This window comes from Phalaenopsis equestris, unplaced genomic scaffold (genome assembly GCF_001263595.1).
Source record: "Phalaenopsis equestris unplaced genomic scaffold, ASM126359v1 Scaffold000088, whole genome shotgun sequence".
Taxonomy (NCBI): domain Eukaryota; kingdom Viridiplantae; phylum Streptophyta; class Magnoliopsida; order Asparagales; family Orchidaceae; genus Phalaenopsis; species Phalaenopsis equestris.
The window spans coordinates 1188369-1203026 of NW_018164530.1; the positions used below are offsets into that span (position 1 = coordinate 1188369).

The window sequence follows — 14658 nt, forward strand, 5'->3', positions numbered from 1 at the left end:
CCATAATGATCTAATTTCTTTGATATTGCAGCAATCTGCGAAGCTAACATAGATATTGCATCAGAATCATGGATACTAGCTACTCTTTTAGGATTTACCCGCTCAGAGGGCCATTGAAAATTGTTGGTAGTCATCTCTTCTATTAACGAATAAGCTTCATCAAAAGGTTTTGACATTAACGAACCACCAGTCGCAGCATCTATAATCGATCTAAGAGATCCCACTAATCCATTATAAAAAATTTGAATTATCAACTAATCTGGTAACGAATGATGAGGTCATTTCCTAAGAAGATCTTTAAATCTCTCTCGAGCTTCATATATTGACTCTCCATCAATCTGACAAACGATGTTATGTCATTTCTAAGTTTAGCAGTTTGGATGGAGGGAAATAATTGGATAGAAATTTCTGTAAAAGTTCTTCCCAAGTTCTAATAGATCCTGGTGCTAACGAATTTAATCACATCTTAGTCTTATACCTCAGTGAAAAAGGAAAAAGTCAGCATCGTTTGAAACTGTCATATTTAAAAGTAGCACACAGTTCTAAAAAACTAGCGAGGTGTAAGTTAGGATTTTTATTTGGTGTACCTCCAAATTGATTGTTTTGTACCATTTGGATAATAGAAGATTTAAGCTCAAATGAATTAGCAGCTACATCAGGATTTTGGATAGATAAGTGAATTTCATCTGCTGTAAGATTTGCATAATCTCGTAGGGGTCTAAGTTGGTGTTCATTCTCTATTCATTGATTGTTCATGTTGTTCTCCATTGTATAAGAATTTCTAGGTTCTCTTCTCAATCTTCTAATCTTTCTAACAGTGCGTTCTAATTCCGAATTGTAGGTTATAAGATTTTCAGGTCCAAATTTACGCATATAATTTGAAATCAGCACAGTAAAATAATTAATCAAATATAAAAATAAGTTGCAATTCAAGTAAATTTTTTTTCTAATAATCCCAATTTGTCCGTTACTCTAATTGTGATTTTGTTACTCACTCCCCGGCAACGGCGCCAAAAACTTGACCGCGACTTTATATATACTTAAAAATATAAGTATTTAATAATGCTGCTAAAAGATATACTTCCTCAACAATTGTATCAAATCCTTAATAACAGTTATAGATTCGATAAATATGGACGAAATAAATATTCAATAATTGTAAATTCACACTTATCAACGCAAGTATATGTATCGCTCAAGTAATATAGGGCTCTAATGGAGCCCTAGATAACAATCCCACAGGTAGTAAGTTTAGAACTACGAACTAAGATTTTAGAAAAAACAATACTTTAATCACAACAATGAAGTTCAATTTGTTTATCTGTCACTAGTAAGCAATTGAAATAATTACGTAATTTTAATAACTATTAAATAACTAATAATACTAATGAAGGTTTATATATGATATTCAATACATAAGAAAGCATCATTCTCTTTGTCAAGAAATTATATTGAATGGATAAAGTGAATCAGTTCAAATTATATTGTACCAAATAGGAGCATAGCTATTCTTTACCCTTTGGTACAGGCATAAAGAACATTGACTAATCCTACGCTTGTTTACTGAAGGCTGGGAGGGTACCGGCTCTCACTTCGGAGCTCCCACGTTCCCCTCACATGAGGGCTAACATCTACACTTCAGCACCCAAACGATACAACCGAATTGGGAATTTTAGTCTGTCACTCTAAAATCTCCAATTCTACGCTCGCTAATATTATTTCCCTATTTATTTGCACCCAACTTCCAAGGGCTTTGACCTCCCTGAATCTTGGATGTAATCTTCACTTTAGTTGTAAAACTCAACATATTTTAACAAATTAATTGGCCAGATTGAAAGTAAATGAAGATCGAAGTGAAAAGATTATCACAATTTATTAAGCATTTTCATGGTTTCACCAATTCAAATCATCATTTCACAAATCTCGAGACAAGGAGAAAGACAGAGAAAACTACTCAGATCTCATGGGAAAAACACAACAAAACTCGGCCAAAATGGTTTTAAGGAGTTGTAAGAGTTAAAATGTCAATTGTAAGAATTGCTAGAAAAGGGGTTTGTTGGACCTAATACCTCACCTTAGGGAGCTCTAGTGTTATTCGTGTAGAAGAATGGTGGGAGCTTCAACATGTGTATTAACTACAATGAATTGAATAAGCTTACATTTAAGAACAAATATCCACGATTGATGACTCGTTTGTTCAACTATAAGGGACTTCTATATTTTTAAAGATTGGTCTAAAGTTAAGTTATTACCAGTTAAGGATTAAATATGAATATATAGTGAAGACAGCTTTCAAGGTCAAATACGGGAACTATGAACTTGTGCTGATCTCATTTGAACAAAGTAATGCTCCGGCAATTTTTGTGAATCTGATCAATGGGATTTTCATATAGTTTTTAGATATTTTTATGATTACCTTTATAGATGATATCATGGTGTATTCTACAAATGAAATCGGTCAAGCAGCTCGATGTTGTTCTACAGGTTTTGAAAGAGAATACATTACATACCAAATTTTCTAAATGTTAAGTTTAGCTTAAAAGGATGATTTTTCTTGAGCATATTAATAGTAGAGATGGCATAGCGATTGCAAATTGGCCAAGACCCACTACTGTTAAGGAAGACATAAGTTTTCTAGGTCTGGCTAGTTATTTAAGAGATTTGTATAAGAGTTTTACAAATTTCTATGTCATTATCCAAATTAACTCGGAAGGCAATGAAGTTTAAATGGTCAAATCAGTGTGAGGAGGTTTTCCAGGACCTAAAAATTTTCCTCCAGGTACATATGTGTTTCAGATTTTCAGTGATGCCTCGCAAAAAGGTTTGGATTGTGTGTTTATACAGCATTAAAGGGTCATTATCTATACTTCAACAATTGAATAATCATGAAAAGAACTAGTCTACGCATGACTTGGAGTTAGATGCAGTTATTTTTACACTTAAGATTTGGATGCACTACTTATATGAAGTTAGATATGAGGGATATACGGGATGTACTTCAAACTCTGGTGCCTGTAAATAATTGCCTTAAATGAGAAATATGGGATGGGGTTTTATCACTACCTTTGATGTTTGAGTGAGAATTTGACAAACGGATGAAATAGGGTGCTTGATTTGTATATATCGTTATTTCGGGTGCCCATGTATGTAATTGTCTCAATTCAAAATTATTGAATGTTTTTATCTTTGATGTTTGAGCGAGAATTTGAAAAATGGATGAAAGAGGGTGCTTAATTTGTAGACAACGGTGTTTCGAGTGTCTTGTATGTAATTGCCTCAAATAAAAAATATGGAATGGGTTTTATCACTATCTTTGATGTTTGAGTGAGAATTAAAAAAATGAATGAAATAGGGTGCTTGATTTGTAGAAAGAAATGTTTTGTGTAAATTATATACAGGGCACTCAAAAACCAATGCATTTACGCTTGACACAATCAAATCTTTCATGTTGTTGGTTGGTGGTCGAGAGGTGGTTGTGTGTGGTTCGGAGGTGGTGTGGTGTGGAAGTCGTAGTGTCGCGTCGATGCTGGTTTTTTTTTTTTTTTTTGATATGATGGTTGTGCTATTAATGTTGGTTGAAGGTTATTTGGAGGTGGTGGTGTGTTGTGAAAGTGATGTTGAGGTGGTGGAGTGGTGTGGGGTGATATTGATATTGGTTTTAGGTTGTGTAGGTTGTGTAGGTGGTGGAGGTGGTGGAGTGGTGTGGTGTGTCATTGATATTGGTGGTTGGTGGTGTTGAGGTGGTGGTGTGTGGTTTGGAGGAGGTGGTGGTGTAGTGTTGGTAATGAGGTAGTGTGATGTGTTGATGAATATGTTGATGGTGGTGTTGTTGATGTTTATGTTTGTGTGGAGGTTGTGGTGGTGATGGTGTGAATGTGTTGGTGCATTGATGTGTTTAGTTGTGTGGTGTTTGTGTGTGGAGGTGGTGGCAATGGTGATATATAGGTGTAATGTGGTGTGGAGGGGAATTGGAGATGATAGTATGGGATTCTTATATTTTTTAGGATGCGATGTTGTGGCAATCATATTTATGTTAATTAGTTTTCTTCATGTTATTAATACAATGGTTAAGATAAAGAAGGTCGGTTCTTCTGCGATGTGGGATAAAGAGACAATTAATTTTTTGCAAAATTTGCCTCAATAAGGTCGAACTGAGAAATAGGCCGACAACCTATTTTAACAAGAAAGACTGACAAAATATTATTAGAAAATTCTAAAAAAATGCAGGCAAAGAGTATGATAGGATGCAGTTAAAAAATAAGTGTGATCAACTAAAAAATGATTGTAAAATCTCGAATAAATTGAAGCAATGATTAATGAGCTTGGGGTGGAATCCGATAAAGTGAATAATTGATGTTTCCAATGAATGGTGGGTAGAGAGACCGATAAGCATTTTTTAAATCTCTTATTTTTGTCAATTTTTAATTTGTTTTCAAATCCAACAATATGTTATATGAATTTGTAGGTGGTGCATGCTGCAAAAAAATTTAAATACAGTGGAATCGATCCTGATCTAAAGGAGAAAAGCGCAAAAGAAAAGTTGTAGCTGCCGAATGTTTGATGTACGGATATTATAACTCGTACATAGAGCATTTCCCTTGCATGACATCCGCATATGATGGCGACAAATAGGTTGGGGAGTTGTTTGCGGGCCACCAAACGAGATTTAGTAATATGTTCAGCATGACACAAACGGTATTCACTGATCTGTTAGATAAACTGCACAGAAATCATAGACTTCATTGAGCGGATTTTTGGTGTTTAAAAGAAAAAATGTGTTATAGTTCGCGATATGTCAACTTATTTGTTTCCCAAACAGATACAAATTATGTTCTTAAAACCTGCTCTAAAGGCGAGGAAGGTGCAAACGAGATGACAAAGTTAAGGGAACGAACTACATATGTGATAGTTGGAGGGTGATTGTAGTGAATGTTAATTTCTATCATATTATTAATTATAATGGTTGTTGAAAACATTCACTGTTTAGTGTATTAAAATTTTATACAGTTCATGTTTATTTATGTTCCTTATGCATTTGATATTTATTGATTTGATTTTTTACACAATTTGTATGTGAAATTTTTCCTTTTGCATTTCTTTTTTTTTTGTGGGTTTTGGATATCTATGATGAGACATTTGACCTTATGAATCCTTCTGGATGACTTATATTGTTATTGGTTGGTGTCACATATAAAATTCTAATGAATGCAACCAAATTCTTCTTCTTTTTTCGGTGCTACAGTTTTTTAGGCTCTTATAGATTGTCATTTTTAGTGGTATGTAAATGTGACAGACATGAGCTTGATATTGTGTGGGTTAAAAGCAACCAATAACCTTTTTTTAAGGTATGTTAATTTTTTGTGGTGACAGATTCTTTGGTTTATATATATATTAAGTTCTTTAAGACCTCACAGTTGCATTAATTGTAATTAATTGCTTATGTTATCAATTTTTACTGGCGTTATGTTTAAGAGTATGTCTTTTTAACATTCAGGAAAGATGAGCTTGAGGATTTTTGTTACCTCCAGAGGATTGCATAGGTATTGTGAACTTCAAATATCTCTGCTAACTTCACGATAGTCACATAACTACGGAAGACAGTTTTACAGGTGCCCATAAAGACTCATGAAAAACTGTGACTATTTTTAGCGGGCGGATAAGTTGAAAGATTCTACCGCCAAGAGTGATCGGGTATGGAGAGTATCCCTTGAGAACAGCTTAGCCAGTTACATCGTCTGTATTTTAAAAATAATAATATCATATTATTAATTGTTTATTTTAATAGTTTTTTTTCTTAATTTTAATAGTCATGCTACTCATTGTTAAGTTAGATATCTATATTTATTTTATAATATTCTGGACTGGATATTTACTTCTATAAAGTATAGAATGTGCTGGTATAAATAATTTTGTTGCAAACAAAATTACTATACATGGGCAGAATGGTCATTTGTCTATAAACAGTTGCAGCACAGCTGTTAAAAACAAACAGGCAGTCAGCTTATCCATAGCAGTTTCCGCACAGTTGTTTTCTACGGCAGCTGTTGTGCAGGAACTTATTATTAAGCCGCAGCTGCCCCAAACAGTTAGTGGAGATACAGCAACCTAGTTTGACTTATATAAGAGCCTAAAAGGATTTTGAATTATGACGTGAAGAAGCTTCGTAATAGAAAATTTTTATTTGTAAATTCTTTAGAGACATGGATCAGAAAAAGATGTTATCACAAAGAAAGTTTTAGATATACAATAAAGATATCCCCAACTCTTCAACTATTGTATGCTTACTTTTCAAATTTTGAGGACGAAATTTTTATGAGGGGAGATTGTAATAATTGAAATTTTAATAATAAAAAAATTTTGAAACCGTGGGATTGGATAAGAGTTTCACTTGAGGCTCAATTGATTTAGATTTGTGGAAGAATTGAGACGGTGAGAAAAAGAGAGAGCAGACTGAGAGAAGGAAAAGTTTTGTGCCTGCTCTAACTGATCGTTAGAAGAGAAAGAAGAAGGAAAAAAAAAAAAGAGGAAGGGAAGATGTCACTACTTAAGCGTGTGGGAACTCTTGCATAATTGAAGAAGGAAACCAAAGCTAAGGGAAAAGGTAGAACATCGGGTTTGAGGAGCCTCGCATGTAACGTCACTATCGTGTCGAACCCTAGCCTAAGGAAGGAGGGAAATCGAGTTGTCATGCAGTGTGAAGTTGAGCCACACTTGAAGGTAGGAGAAGAACGCTCGCATGCATGCGGTAGGGATCGAACAGAGCCATAAGAAGATATTAAAAGTGGAAGATTTTGTGGAAAATGCAATTGATCCGAGTAAATTTTGGTAAGGTGCAACGAGTGTTAATTGAAGAATAAAAAATGATAATTCAAGGGAAAGATAAAAGGCATGCAGGCTCCGGGACTCTATGTGAGTAAATACTTTCTTTTATGTACTAAATTGATGTTTTATTAAATAGACTTGAATTATTGCTTCATATACCATTTTGTTTACAATTTTGTGCATGTTTTAAGTTAAAAGAATCATTGAAATGAAACGAAGTAATAAAAATGAAAAATTATTAATCAATGACTTTAAAATGAAGCAATTAAAGGAAATGAAATGTAAAGGCTTAAAGGCTTAAATCATACAAAATTACCCCAAGATGATACTAATTGGGGATGCAATATACCCGTGCATGAAAAAAAAAATGATAAATGTGTACATTCGAGTACAAAATTTTGAGAGTATCTACGAGTACAATTTTGATAATATATTCAAGTATAATGGTAATCCTGATATAATTACTTAAAGAGATTAAAAAGGATAAATATTTAAATTAATACGAGAATAGTTAAAAGAAAAATGAAATTTTACAGTTTGATTTAGCAATAAATTGCATATCATGCATAACATTTATATATTAATTTAATATATAAAAAGATTATAATTACACACTAAATCATGTAACTTAATCTAGAAAATTAATAGTTGCTTTCAAAAAAATATTAGATTGATATGATTGTCAAGCGGGAGATAATTTACAGGATTGTTGCTGATAGTAGTATATTGTGTATTATGGTCGTAATTCCTGTATTGTTTACTTCTGAGTTGTTGGTTTGAGATGTCATTTTACTTTCATAATATGTTATTGTTACTGGATAATTTGATTTTCTGTGAGGAGTACTTTGTTGTTTCTTAGTGGTTCTCTTATGAATTGAAAGTTATGATAACTTGTGGAAAATAAATGAAATTTTAATTACACCACCTGATCGTCTGCTTCCGCCTTAGATAATTGCAAGTCTGGCATCGGGTCATGACACAATGTATACACGAAATGAAATAGAGAAGAGCCCTCACTTTAGTTGGCAGCTGTTGGTCATGCACGTGACTAAAGTCGACGGCGACGACTACAAGCAAGAGTCATAAAAGTAGGTGTCTTGGGGTTCGGCTCTAGGTAAGGTTTGACTATGTGTGGGGCTCCAAGAGTAACATGAGAAAGAGGACTGGTAGCTGTGAAGTTGGAGGAGAAAGATAAAAGTTTGATGGTCTCTTTATGCCACTATCCCATCGTTGTCTTCATGGATAACACTAACCAAGAGTGTAAGGAGGATCATTGGTTGTAAGGAGTTTTGGGATGCCCTAAGCTTCGACTTACTTATATAATTGCAATAAGGTAGTGGAATCAAGGGAAAAATAGGAAAGTCCCACAGCTATCCCGATTAGGAAGGCGGCAAAGCATGACTGTGAGATTCACAGAATCGCAAGATTCAAATGAAAGAGGAAGGAGGCTTGCAATTTAGAGAGTTGTACGAGCGAGAAAAGAAAAAATAATAAAAATAATGTTTTAGTTCTTACAGAAACCCTTTTGGATATTAGTCAAGCTCACAGGCTCATCGAATAATGACTCTACGAAAATGGTCGGGTTATATAAGGTTGGTGTTCTTCCAAGTTTTAGGTTGCTTGATAAAATAAGCTATATGAACATGAATAAAACTGAAATTGAATAACAAATAATTGTTAAGTCATACATAAATAAAATTTAATTGAATTTAAAGTGGTCGTATTGATTGTCAAAAATTTTATATCATATTCAATTGATTGAGCAAGTTCATGTTAGTATGATTTCAATATCATCTTTTTTTAAGATAATATTACATAGATGCATATAGTAAATTGTCTCGTTTTGTTGTTCATATTGCATGCATCAATCATTGTTTTTTATGTTTTAAGAAATAGTAGTTATTTACAGAGTTTAATTTGTCAAACTCACTCATTGATAGTTTTTTATGACAACTTTCATTCAACCACTAAGAGGACCGTCATCAAAGGAGCAAACTTTACAACTTCAAATTCACTTTTTAGCAATTTTCAGCATTTGTTTTAATTATTATATTTTTCTCTTATGGGTTTAAATAGTAGACATTCTTATTTTAGTTTTTTTTCTTTTTTTTTTTCTTCAGATGTATCAGTTATGAATTCTTATATATGAAATGAAATAAAACCTATTTTCAATTTTTCATTTTATTTTTCGCTTGTATACAATATTTTCATTAGATAATACAAAACTGGTTTAAATCTTTGCATAATGCCCTATGTTGTCAAGGTGTATCGCATTCCGACCTGGAGTATGATAATATGTTATATATGCGCATTAGAACACCCACAACATTTAGGTATGGGTGTCAGTTCGGGTTAACAGGTCGAGTTCGGTTCGACCCGAATAGGGTCATCTGAACCCGCCCAGTAAAATAAATGGATCAAAAACTAAGACCTCAGCCCGAGCTTCACCGGCTAACCTAAACACAACTCGAATACTTATTCAGGTCATGTTTAGATTTTTCAGGTTCAACCCGAACCTAACCCAAATAATAAAAGGGTTAAATTCTCTGACCCGAACCCGACTCGAAAAATATGTGGGTCAACCCTAACCCGAAAATTGAGTTTGAGTAATATAGGCGTGTCGGGTTTTTGACACCCCAACATCAAGATTTGTATAAGGTGGCGTTATTTTTTGCATTATCCTCCATAAAGTGTAAATACATTTAAAACAAAGAACTAATTTCAATTGTCTTGAAAAATGTGATTGAACCATCTTCAGAAATTATGACTGACAAAATTGACTGAATCTCATCAAGTTGTACTCACTTTATGTTGACAAATATACCCAATTCAATGGAACCAACATTGATTAGAAAAAAATTGCTTGGGACCAATTAATCATCTTATGGATTTCATCAGTTTTTTCCATCAAAAGATTAAGCATGCATATATTTATGGACATAAACATGCCCCCATGAAAGGTAAACCATCACCATATGAGTCAAAAGTTCCAATTTTGCACAAGCTACAATTTGCCAGTTTCTCAGCTTTATCAAGGCAGTGTCAGATGATGTTGAGCATGCAATTCTGGAGGTCAAGTTCACCCTAAAGACAAAATTTTGATACACCAAAGAGTGATAGCACAAATTGGCTTTCTATAGAAAAAAATTCCTACACAAATACATAACAAAGTGATTACTAAACCTCGCCATAGCCAACCTGTAAAAGCTCCATCCAAAATACTTCTGAGCAATAGAAATGAGGTTAATTACTCCTATTGATTTCCAAACTACTATGATAGATGTTGGGGACGTAGAAAGATAAAAGCATCCAACACGTGATAGAACACCAGTTTGTTATAAATACACTTCATATAACGACATATAATAAAGTTTTTGCCCTGCATTGTGATAGCAACGGATAAAAAATATATATGGAGGTTGTATAGGTGAGAAAATTAGATAGTGTTATTGTTACAATTTGCTTCAATAAAATCAAATTTTAAAATTAAAATGAAATTCAGATTTTGACAATAAATGAAATTGGCAGTTTTGTATTGCCAAAAGTGGTTATTCTGACCAACAAAGACAGAATGATTCTCGGCCTGCCTTCCAGTACGAGTTGGACATATAGAAGAGTCCAGGCCCCAGAATGATGAAAGGGTCAACTTGAAGCTTCAAACGATCAAGCAAGAGTTAGCCAAGTAATCATGGGTCGAGTTCGGGAGGTCGCTCTAACAGATTGAGTATGAAAGAGGGGGGGTCCAAAATCCCAGCCCCAGTAGGGATATGATTAACAATACAACTATATATGTCTAGCAGTCTAAAGATGATATGGGCCTAAATGAATCATTTTATAAAGATCAACCCCTATAAATATGGGGTATTAAATGTAAATCGGGATTTGATCCCCATGACCTCTCTATCTACTACAGACAAAGAAAAGCCCTCATCATACTGCACACTATTAGAATTAACTCAATTGCTTAGCTCTCTCTTCGCTCCCCCTCTCTTCCTATTCTCTCCCCTTCCTAACTTTCTATTCCTTCAGTGTGATTCAAAGACAAATATGGGTTCAATAATTCCATAAAGTAGCTTTTATAAATTCAAACAAAAAAAAAATAAAAAAGAAACATAAGCCACAATAAATAAATCCAAAATAATTCTAGTTGTCACAATTGAAGTCAAAATTAACATAATCTAAGTCTTCCTGATCACTACATTCATAAAGAGTGAATGACAATTGATCTCTCTCGACCGTCAACTAGTCCATGTAAACCTATCGACAGTAATACTCTATATCTTATCCAATTGCCTAAAGTAACACAGCATCATCCTTATGTTTGATCAGGACACAAGTTTACCATAGCTATGATTACCCCTCTTCTATATTCATCATACATTGAAGTGAGCCTAAAGTTCCTTCAAGATCGACTTCTATGGCCTCTCCTTCATCAGCCTCAACCTCACAAATAGAACATGATCCCTCCCATCAACAAAATTAGAAGAGACAAATTTTAAAACAAGTCCATCTGTCAACCTATGAAGATTTAAATCCAAAAAATAGAATATCACTCCATCCTCTAAATATTACATGGTAGGAATCAAAAACATTAAGTTGGATATAAAAGTATAAGCCAAAAGTCTCAATCAAAGCACATATTCATATGGATAAGAATTTCAACAACGAAGTTTTTGACAACCAAAAAAATTGAAAGAATGGATCAATGAGGTAATCAAAGTTGACTTTAACTTTCACCCAATGGAGTGGATCTCCTCCATATTATACTAATCATAGTAAATATTAAAGTTGTGTGTGTGATGGAGCATTCGTTTGCCCTATCCTTGAAGGCTCTAGTTATTGTGGAAGTTGTAGTGTTGGTGTCATAAGATAGCATTATTGATGCCTACATTGTGGAGGTACCAACTTCTTTGGCTACTTTTGATATGGGTCATTATCTCACTCTTAAAAAGAGTCTTCAATATGGTTAGAACATCAACACCCCGTCCAAAGGGAAAGGTTCTAGTCAAGCATCAATTGCATTTTTGCTCTCTATTGTAAATGTTGACTATGGGTGAGTCTCAAAATCCGTCCAAGTTTGTCATTTAGGGCAAAAAAGTAATTGGATTGAGAAGCAATATTTTTAATTTAATGGCAAGATAAAGAAAAATGAAAATGGAGGCAAAATTGGAGTGACAATTGGCTTCTATGTAGGTGTCCTCTTCATTTCACTTCATTCAAATTTGAATCCTCTTCATTTCTCTTCTTTCAAATTTGAATGATCTCATTCAAAGAATGCAAAATCAAAGATAATGGATTATTCGAGCTCATTGTGACGAATAAAGTGAGAATAGAACGTAAAGAACATGCAAAGTTTTGATGGAAATTCTTATGCTTTTAAATATAATTTATGAGGGTTAGAAAGTAATTGGCTTCTATGTAGGTGTCCTTTCCATGGTGCATCGCCATCTCTGATTAAGTTCTTATGATGGTCTTTGAATCCAAGGATTTGTGATGTACAAGTAGTGAGTTACTCACTCAGTGTTGCCATAAAATTTCACAGGGATACTGAGTTAGTAATACCTAAGAGCCACTTTTGCCTTACAAATGGATATTCCAAATCCACCTAATAACAACATATCACATTGATAGCCATGCAATTCCCATACATGTAGTTTACCCACAACTATGTCATGCCTCAAGAAAGAGGTTATGTACCTGCACCTCTACAACTGACTAGTGGTCACTCCTTACTATCATTTCTCAATATAATACAACAAAAGGATGGAGAAAAAATATTTTGTGTCGAAAACTTTTAGGCTCTACCTAAGATGGAACACCAACTTCTCATATAAACAACTTGCAGAATGATATGAATGAATTTTTGGCATCGGGTAGAGCATAGCCACCTTGAGAGAAGTAGGAAAGAAATCCAAGAGCAAGTTGTTTCCATGTGAAATGTTTGAATGGTCTTCAAGCAGCATGAGATATAGCTACCTCATCTCACTCTCTCTTTTCTTTGTTATGATCCTCCCTCCTTTTGTTTTCTTCTTTAAGATCCTCATCCTCAAAGAAACCTCATTAGTCGAAATCTATGTAACTCATTTAGTAATAATCCCAACATCCAAACTATCAAAAGGCAACCCACATCTCTATTGTTCCTATGATATTAATAAACAACTTAATGTTGTGTATCTGACTAAATCCCAATATTTGACATACTCATCCTACCAATCCCACATAACGACAGGTTGCTCTGTCGGGGTTGATAACTCCAATGACAGAATCAAGTTAAGAAATCTTAAATCTTACAGAGAAACATTCCAAGACTATTTATATAGCAAAAGTCAACCCTCACCAGCCCTACTTATGTTATTGCATTCTTGTTGGGGGCAACAATGCAAACACTCGTTGGTTTGCAGACCAATAAAATTTAGTGATGATCTCCTCCCCATCAATCCCATATTGAAATATTGTCATGTAAAGGGAATATTTTTCATTCCTTCCATTTCCTGCAATGTGGAAGGAAGCTAAGGAACCTAACTAGGAAAAAAAAAGTTAAAACTTTGTTCATTTCCATCATTATAATATAAAGCTGAGTGGAGTAAGGCACCACTTCTCTTGTTATCATTAGAAGGCCTTAACTATAAGATGCAACGGAGCATCGCTAGAATCTTCAACAAAGCTTCACCTTCCACCATCCAAATCTCACCTCAAGTATCAGTTGTTATCATTGAGTTTAATGCAATGAACCCAACTGCAAAGATATTTTTAATGGTAGAGATAGCGAATGAGAGAAAGACAAAAAGAATAACAATAAAGAGGAGATAAAATGAAAGAACAATCTGGTTCTTATAATTCACTCGATAAAAATGGCTACAACAGAAGCTCTTGGATCTGGAATGTTAAACTCCTAATAAGACTAGTTGCAAGCATCTAGTTTAATGCCTCGGATATTAAATGTATTCGACTACAAAGACACTTCAGTGGCAATGATTGTGATAAAAGGAAAAATAAAAAAATGGAATAGAAATGAAGAGAACAAAGGGAAGAATGCTCGGCTTCTTGTATTTACTCAAAAAAATCGGCTATAATTGAAGCTCTTCTCTCTAGGTGTTAAAGACTCCTATTCATTGCTCACATAAAGGAGGCCAGAGTTCCATGAAGACCTTTCTTTCTTAGTCCAGTATGTTGTTATAGATGTAACTGAAACTACGGGGCAAGCAGAGTGCTTTGAGCTTCAATGGCCTTGGCTAATTCACCCCACAATGGCTTCATCTCCTCTACCTTCCTTCTAGTAAAAAATTAGAGTGAGGTAAGTGTGCCCGCTAGCTGCTATGAAGGTGACCATGTGATGCTAGTCAATCAGTCCACAAAGCAAGGTTTTTATTAAATGGTTAATATTTCCATGACAAGGGTAGTTATCACTCTTCATCTCCGCAGAGACAGACAATGAAATAGCCGCATTTGGGTCACTTAGTGGTCTGCAATTATTTCTCAGGCTATAAAGTCTGTAGAACTGCCGTTGATTACTATCCCGGAGGCTGTCTAGCCCATTAATTCGTCTGCGAAAAAAGTACCAAAGGGCTATCGCTCCATTTTGGGTCTTCGGTTGCTGGAATCTGGGTCTCCTTCGTCGCCTCCAGTATCAGGTTCTCGAGTGCCATATTCCGAAGGCCACCCACCCGAAAAAATATTACATCAATACTACGCACTTAGAGGAACGTGCGTACCCAATGAAATCACGCCACGATATCCCGCGCGATGCAGAAAAAAACGGCGCAGTAACACGGGGAATATTCCTCCCCGTGTTATTCATGTGTTATTGTGTGTTATTCATGTGTTATTCATGTGTTA

General features: G+C 34.5%; 1 protein-coding gene across 2 annotated transcripts in view; it reads right to left on the reverse strand.

The window, feature by feature from the left end:
• LOC110019952 (long chain acyl-CoA synthetase 6, peroxisomal-like) overlaps positions 1-14658 on the reverse strand; it is a 120018-nt gene that overhangs the window by 104417 nt on the left and 943 nt on the right. The gene's annotated exons all lie outside the window — the stretch shown is intronic.